Source organism: Ovis aries, chromosome 15, assembly GCF_016772045.2.
Source record: "Ovis aries strain OAR_USU_Benz2616 breed Rambouillet chromosome 15, ARS-UI_Ramb_v3.0, whole genome shotgun sequence".
In the NCBI taxonomy this organism is placed as follows: Eukaryota; Metazoa; Chordata; class Mammalia; order Artiodactyla; family Bovidae; genus Ovis; species Ovis aries.
The window spans coordinates 8114949-8123434 of NC_056068.1; positions in this window are offsets into that span (position 1 = coordinate 8114949).

Genomic DNA, 8486 nt, shown 5'->3' on the forward strand with positions numbered 1-8486 from the left:
ACAATGGAATTAAATCACTATCAGTAACAGTTAGGTTACAGGAAAATCTACAAACACTTGGAATCTAAATAATACACTTTGCAATAATCCATGGGTTTTAAAAGAAGTCTAAAGGGAAATAAAAATATTTATTGAATTTAATGAAATTGAGAACACAACCTGTTAACATTTAGGAACACAGCTAAAGTAATCTTGAGAGAAGACCATATAGCAATAAATACAGATACATGCAACAACTTGGTTGGATCTCAAGGGCATGTGCTGAGTGAAGAAAGCCAGTCTCATAAGGTCACATATGGTGATTCCACTTAGATAGCATTCTCAAGAAGACAAAATTATAAAGATGGAAGAGAGATTGGTGGATTTCAGAGGTTAGAGCTGGTGGGCGGGGGTGGGTGTGTGTGATATAAAGGGGTTGCATGAGGGAGGTCTTTGTGGTGATGGAACAGTCCTGTCATCTTGATGCTGTAGTGGCCACACAAATCTAGATGTGTGTTAAAATGGCATAGAGCAATACATGCACACACATTATACCAAAGTTAAAGTTTTGATTTTTATATTATACTGTAATTATGTGAGATGTGACCATTGGGAGAAGATGGTTGAAGAATATACAGTAACTCTTTGAAACTCCCTGTAAATCCATACTTCAAAATGAAAAGTTTCTTTGAATGAATTAAAAATCATTGCCTTCCCTAAAGAAATCACATTCTCTCCTTAAATATTAATTGCAGTATTAAATCAATTGACTTTATAGCTACACAGTATGCACAGAGTATTAAAAGGTAAGTCCAAACTATTTATGGTTTTTACCCTCAGTGTAAATACCTATAATATATTTAACATATTTAATATATTATATATATATAATGGAATATATATATATTCTTTTTGAAATACCCTTGAAAACTTATGAACTTGTAAGACTTCCAAGATTCATAAGTTTATACACTTTTAAGACTTGGTTTATAAATATTATCTTTTCTATGGTGTCTTCGTTGATCCTTCCACATTTACTATACAAGCTAAAGTTAATTTTCCCTTTCCTTGTGTTCCCAAGGCACTTTGAACTTACCTGTGATACATTTCACATGCGAGCAAGGTAATGCTCAAAATCCTGCAAGCTAGGCTTCAACAGTGTAAGAACCAAGAACTTCAAGATGTTCAAGCTGGATATAGAACAGGCAGAGGAACCAGATACTAAATTGCCACAATCTGTTGAATCACAGAAAAAGCAAGGAAATTCCAGAAAAACATCGACTTTGGCTTCATTGACTATACTAAAGCCTTGGACTGTGTGGATCACAACAAACTGTGGAAAATTCTTAAAGAGATGGGAATGCCAGACCACCTTACTTGCCTCCTGAGAAACCTGTATGCAGCTCAAGAAGCAACAATTAGAACCAGACATGGAACAACAGACTGGTTCCCAATTGGGAAAGGAGTACGTCAAGGCTGTATATTGTCACCTTGCTTATTTAACTTCTATGCAGAAGGCGTGTTTTGTGCTAAGTTGCTTTAGTCATGTTTGACTCTTTGCAGCCCCATAGACTGTAGCCCATCAGGCTCCTCTATCTATGGGATTCCCCAGGCAAGAATACTGGAGTGGGTTGCCATGCCCCTCTTCAGGGGATCTTCCCGAAATGGGGATTGAACCCATGTGTTTTGAGTCTCTTGAATTGGCAGGCAGGTTCTCTACCACTACTGCCACCTGAGAAACCCTCTATACAGAGTTGTTGCTGCTGCAGCTAAGTCGTTTCAGTCATGTCCGACTCTGTGCGACCCCATAGACGGCAGCCCAACAGGCTCCCTGATCCCTGGGATTCTCTAGGCAAAAACACTGGAGTGGGTTGCCATTTCCTTCTCCAATGTATGAAAGTGAAAACTGAAAGTGAAGTCGCTCAGTCATGTCCGACTCTTAGCGACCCCATGGACTGCAGCCCACCAGGCTCCTCCATCCATGGGATTTTCCAGGCAAGAGTACTGGAGTGGGGTGCCATTGCCATGCAAAATGCTGGGCTAGATAGATCTCAGCTGGAATCAAGGTTGCTGGGAGAAATATCAATAACCTCAGATATGCAGATGATACCACCCAAATGGCAGAAAGCAAAGAGGAACGAAAGAGCTTCTTGATGAAAGTGAAAGATGGGAGTGAAAAACCTGGCTTAAAACTCAACATTAAAACAACTGAGATCATGGCATCTGGTTCCATCACTCATGGCAAATAGATAGGGAAACAATGGAAACAGTGAAAGACTTCATTTTCTTGGGCTCTAAAATCACTGTGGAAGGTGACTGTAGCCATGAAATTAAAAGTTGCTTGTTCCTTGGAAGAAAAGCTATGACAAACCTAGACAGCTTTTATCTTTATTTTTAAATTTTATTTTTATTAATTATTATTATTATTTTACTTTACAATATTGTATTGGTTTTGCCACACATCAACATGAATCCACCACAGGTGCACACGTGTTCCCAATCCCGAATCCCCCTCCCCCCCAACACCATCCCTCTGAGTCATCCCAGTGCACCATCCCCAAGCATCCTTCACCCTGCATCGAACCTAGACTGGTGATTAATTTCTTATATGATATTATACATGTTTCAGCTTCTAAAAAGCAGAGATATCACTTTGCTGACCAAGGTCTGTATAGTCAAAACTATGATTTTCCAATAGTCATGATGAGTTGGACCATAATGAAGGATGAGTGCCAAAGAACTGATGGTTTTGAATTGTAGTGCTGGGGAAGACTCTTGAGAATCCTTTGGACAGGGAGGTCCAAAGGAGGTCAAACCAGTCAATCCTAAAGGAAATCAATCCAAAATATTCATTGGCAGGGCTGATGCTGAAGCTGAAGCTTCAGTACTTTGGCCACCTGATGCAAAGAGCCAACTCATTGGAAAAGATCCTGATGTTGAGAAAGATTGAAGGCAAGAGGAGAAGGAGAAGACAGGATGAGATGGTTGGGTGGCATCCCTGACTCATTGGATATGACTTTGAATAAACTCCAGGAGATGGTGAAGGACAGGGAAGCCTGAAGTGCTGCAGTCCATGGGATCACAGAGCCAGACATGACTTAGTGACTGAACAACAATGAAAATGATATAGCAGTTAATAACCTCTGATACAACATTTGTGGGGGTCTTCTCTGTTAAATACATGTCTCCTCCGTTAAATAGAGCTTCTTAAAGTTAGATATTCTAATTTACTCTTCAGTGCATCCACAGGCAAAAACTATGCTCTCCCGTAATAATCACTGAATAAGACCAAGTAATGAAATTATTATTTAATAAGTTACAGAAAAGGATAAATTATGAAACTATTGTATAATTTTTAATTCTATAAGGCCAAGCAAAATCTTGAAGTTGAAAAAGACATCAATTTTGGGTAATAACAGTTATTAACTGTTATCTCTCATCAAAATATATTTTTAGTACTTTGATGTCAAGGAAATGAAAATTTTAAGTAAATTTCATTCCTCAAAGAATATTCCTTAAAACTCCACTTCCAGGATAGCTAACTCACCCCTGTTATAGCGACTCTCCTGCAGATACCAACTATAAACTCTGTGCAAAAAACAAAACAAAATAAAACAAATAAACAGAAAAAAAAAGTACCTGAAGGTACTGGAGAGTGATTAAAAGGCATAGGGAAATCAGCACCCGAACAAAGGGAAAGGAAACTACCATAGAGAGTTTTTGCTGTTCTTATGACCCAAGGCCCTACTTGGTTACTAAAGCTGTTTATTGAAAACACATAGATGGTCCTTATAGCCTGAAGAATTAGAAGAAAGAATTTAGGAAACCACAGCAACTGGATAGTGAAGGGAGAGTTCTGGAAAAGAGAGCTGAATCACAAAAACTGCAGTAGACAAGGCAGTCTTGAGAAAGATGAATAAAATTGGAAGCATCACCTTTCCTGATTTCAAAGTATATTACAAATCTATAGTTATCAAAACAGTCTGATACTGACATAAAAATAGATGCTTAGGCTAATGGAATAGAATAGACAGTTCAGAAATAATCCAAGACCCATGGATGAATATCAGCAGTTCAAGACTTCAGTTAAGGCATTAATTTCAGATGTATTGGAAATAGTAAGAAAACTAGAATCAGAAGTGGAGTCTGAAGATATGATTGTATCCCTGCACCCTAAAGTTGCAGTTTCAACAAATGCAGAGTTGCTTGATATAGATGATTAAAGAAAGTGGTTTCTTGACAAGGAAAATACTGCTGGTGAGATGCTGTGATGATTGCTAAAATTACTACAAAAATGTAGAATATTCCAAAAACTTAAGTTGAAGAAGCAGTAGTTTGAGAGGACGGACTCCAATTCTGTAAATACTTCCACTGTGGGAAAAATGCTATCAAGGACCATTGTATGCTCTAGAGAAATGTTTCATGAAAGAATAAGTCATGTGGCAAACCTCATTGTTGTCTTATTTGAAAAAATTACCACAGCCACCTCATGGCTTCAGCAACTACTACCACGGTCAGTCAGCAGCACTCAACTTCAAGGAGACACTCTCCTCCAGTAGAAAGATGACAGCTCAGGGAAAGCTCACCTGCTAACATTTTTAGCACTAAAGTGTTTTTAAATTAAGGCATGCACACTATTTTTGGACAAAACGTTTTGCATAAAATAGACTACAGTGTAGTGCGACTATGACTTTATATTCACTGGATGAAAGATTAGTGTGACTCCTTCTATTGCAATTTTCACTTTATTGTTGTGGTCTAGAACCAAACCTGTAATATCTCCAAGGTATGCCTGCATTTTGCATATATTGACACTTTTCAGTTGCACTTAGTGAAAAGAATAGCAAAATGTCCCTTTGCTCTATTTTTGTGGAAACTGAAGTCTGAGAATTTTCTAATTCACTGTTTTTTTTTTTAGAACATGTAGTAAATTAACTTGATTCAAAACCAACAAAGTATAACAACTTATATAGTAAAAAGTAAACTTTTTCTTGTTTATCTTCTGTCCTATATCTACTCTGACTTCACCCAGTTTCCTTTTTATCCCTTCAGAGTTTCTTTATATATATTTGAAGAAATGATAAAGTTTTTACCCCTCCTGTTTTACATAAAACTGGCCATATATATATTATATACAATGAAAGGAAGAGTCCATCCTGCAGCAAACTTCATTGTTGCCTTATGTGTGTGTATGTATCTATATATAAATACACTCTCCAGATCTTCCTCCCTCCATTTAGCTATATATTTTAGAGATCCTTTTATATTAAGGACATAAAGAGCTTTCTTGTTCTTTTCTATAGTCCTATAGATTCTACTGTATTAGTAGAAGACAGTGTTTTAATGGCAGTTTCCAAACTGTGTTGATCAATTGTGACTTTCCTCAGAAGTATTAATACCTTTTTATAATACATAGTATATCAGTGTTTATTCTTTAACTATCACATGTTTGGGAAAGTTGGAGCCAGTTGGTGTGATTTTCCTTCTAGAATCATTTACATATAATATGTTTATTTTGAAGATAAAGAACATTTGTCATATTCTTTTCTGTATACTGTGTGTGGTTTTTTTTTTTCCAGATGATCTCAACGATTCTATGATCCTGACATCTTAAAAGAAAAAGATAAATGCCAGGTCTAATTATGGGAGTTACAGAAGTGTTTAGTGTTTTTAATTATAAGAAAGCGATGCAAGGTTTGGATGTTCTCTTTCTACTTTCAGAAAAAAGCCGTTAAACAGAGTCTTTCCATAGACTCTCTTCCCTGTTCCAAAGGCATGTTTCATGGAGCCTGCACTCAAGTGCTGTGCATCTAAGCCAATGTCATAACTTGTTTGAGATTCTTGGCAAAACAATGGTTTACAAGATTGGCTAGGTCACATGAATTAGTCCACCTAACCACCTAAGAAATGAGAAGCTTTTAATTGGAACATAGACAAATCAGTTCACTTGCCTCAAGGAAACTGCAAAGAAGCAAACCAAAAGAGATTTCAAGAGTTTCTTTAGAGAAGAGTTCTTTTTCTGTTTCTTGATACCATTCTTACAGGCTCTACTGTGATTGCTGCCTGTGAGGCTTCCCTGCTGATAGGAGAAAGGAGAGAATCAAGATTGCAACTTTTCCTCCTATTTCTACAATCACCATAAGGAGTTAATGGTGATAACTGGAGGTAGCTGAATCAGAATATAAGGGTTTGGTTCATTTTGATGCAGTTATATTGGTAGGTCAAATGGCTAGTTGAAAGTTGCTGTCAATAAACATTACTAAATAAACAATGTCAAGAAAATTAAGCTGCTTTGAAAGTATCAACTTGTTAGGTCTTAACTGTTAGGTCTTAACTCATGACACTTGTAGCTGACATAACTTCTTTTTCCACTTTTTGTTTTTATTCGTGAAATCAAGATTTTTGCTGAGGGTAGGTGATCCTAGTCCCAACTCAGCGATAAATTCTAATTAGTCCAAGCCAGTCCCTTGCCAATGTTTGTCCTAGCAATAGGCATGTGATATAACTTTGGCCAGTGAAATATAAAAGGGAGTATTATTTGTTTTGCTTTATTGTTGCTTTCTTTTTTTTTTGCAAGAGGTTTCCTCACATGAAAAGAAACCCTTAGTAAGAAAAAGGCTTTCTTATTCCTAGCTGTTTCGTCTGATCTTAACCAAAGACAAAGCTAGTTCTCTGAGGATGGCAGTCGCAGATGGGAAGAATTCAAGACCCTAATGTTATCACAAGTCTAGATGCTGAAGCCTTGTTATATATAATTGATGGGACATAATGAATTCTCTAGGTTTTTTAAGTTACTGTAATTTGAGTTTTCTTTTATTTACAGCCAAAATCATCCTAACTGATAAAATATCTTAATGTACTACATTCGAAAAAAAGAGCAGTGATAATTCATTTGTGAAAGTACATATATTCAAATTGGTCATTTAGATTTGAACACACGGCAGATGGAAATGAAGTTTCCTTTTGATAATTCCATTTATCCTCTGAAGAAATGGATTTTGAACTAATGTAGAATTATTTGATAATTACAATCTTACAATTTCAGAAGTTACAGATTTTGAAGAGTAAAAGATACACTATTACATTATTTTGCAATCCTCTGGATGTTTCTGAATTACTATATGTCTTTTGAAACAGTATAACTTACTTTCAAGAAAATTTGAAAGAGTTGAAGGAGATCTCTGTTCATCAAAGAGAAACAGTTTTCATAAATTTTCAGACCGTTTATGAATCCTTGGGTTACACTGGAATTTCTAACTATGTGATAAAACCCTGAGATATGTTTGAGCCAGTTTTCTCTCTGAAAGCACATTTTCTTAGGAATTTACAGATCCCAAAATTGAGTGCTATTTCTATGTGCATTTACAGGGGAGCCTGGCGTGCTGCCATCCATGGGGGCGCAGAGTCAGACTCTACCTAGCAACTGAAGGACACAAGAGTTTGGCTGTGCCAAGTCTTAGTTGTGGCATGCAGGGACTTAGCAGTGATGTGCAAACACTTAGTGGCAGCAAGTGGGGTCTAATTCCCGGACCAGGAATTAAACTCAGGCCCTCTGCATTGGGAGCTTGGAGCCTTAGCCACCAGACCACAAGAGAAGTCCTAGTGCTATATTGTTTGATGTAAACTTAAAGCCAGAATTGAGTTCTGATCCATGAACATTTCTGTAGTTCCCCAGAATAATTCAGTTTAGTCTGTTAAATATCACCATTCTTATTGGTTAACCATGGCTGATCAATGGTTGATAACCAGGACTTTAAAGGTGGCAACAATCCATTCTAAGATGCCTACCTTATTGAAATTATAGCATATTACTTTAAAGTCAGTATACCAATTCAGTAGCCTTTAAAATTTCACAGTTATTGTAATTAAAGCATGATTTAATTCTGTAGGCAATTATTTTTAAAAAGCTGAAATCGAGGAAGCAGCAATCAAGGTGGCCATCATAATCGATAAGAAATAAACATTTGCATAGAGAGCCAGAGATAGGGAAAATGCCTCTCGTCATATTATTCATTACTAAAAGTAAAGCAATTTTAAGCATCTTTTTGACCTTGTAGAGGAGAAGTTTATAAAATTTCTTGTTAAAAATAAAATGTTAAATAATAATTAACTTAGGTATTTCCATTGTGAGCCACCAGGGAAGCCCTTTCGTTGTTAGTCATTGATTTTATAAAATAGTGTCAGTGTTTATTCAATGTGCTGTCTATAATAATTTATTTGAATAAATGTTATCATATTTGCACGTCTATACTCACTTTAACAAAACCATTTGCGATTTCTGTTTCACTAGAACTGTTTTCCATCATTTTTTTCTTCTCCAAAGTTGAGGTTTCCAGGAATCTAACTTTTCTAATTTGGAAATATCTACTGTATATTGACTATTTTGAAGGTACAATTCTCATATTACTGCTAAAAAATCCATCTTTTTGGATAGATTTAAAAATAAGAACTTTCATGTAAAATATATGTATATTTATGTACCACTGGACTGTGAGGAGATCAAACCA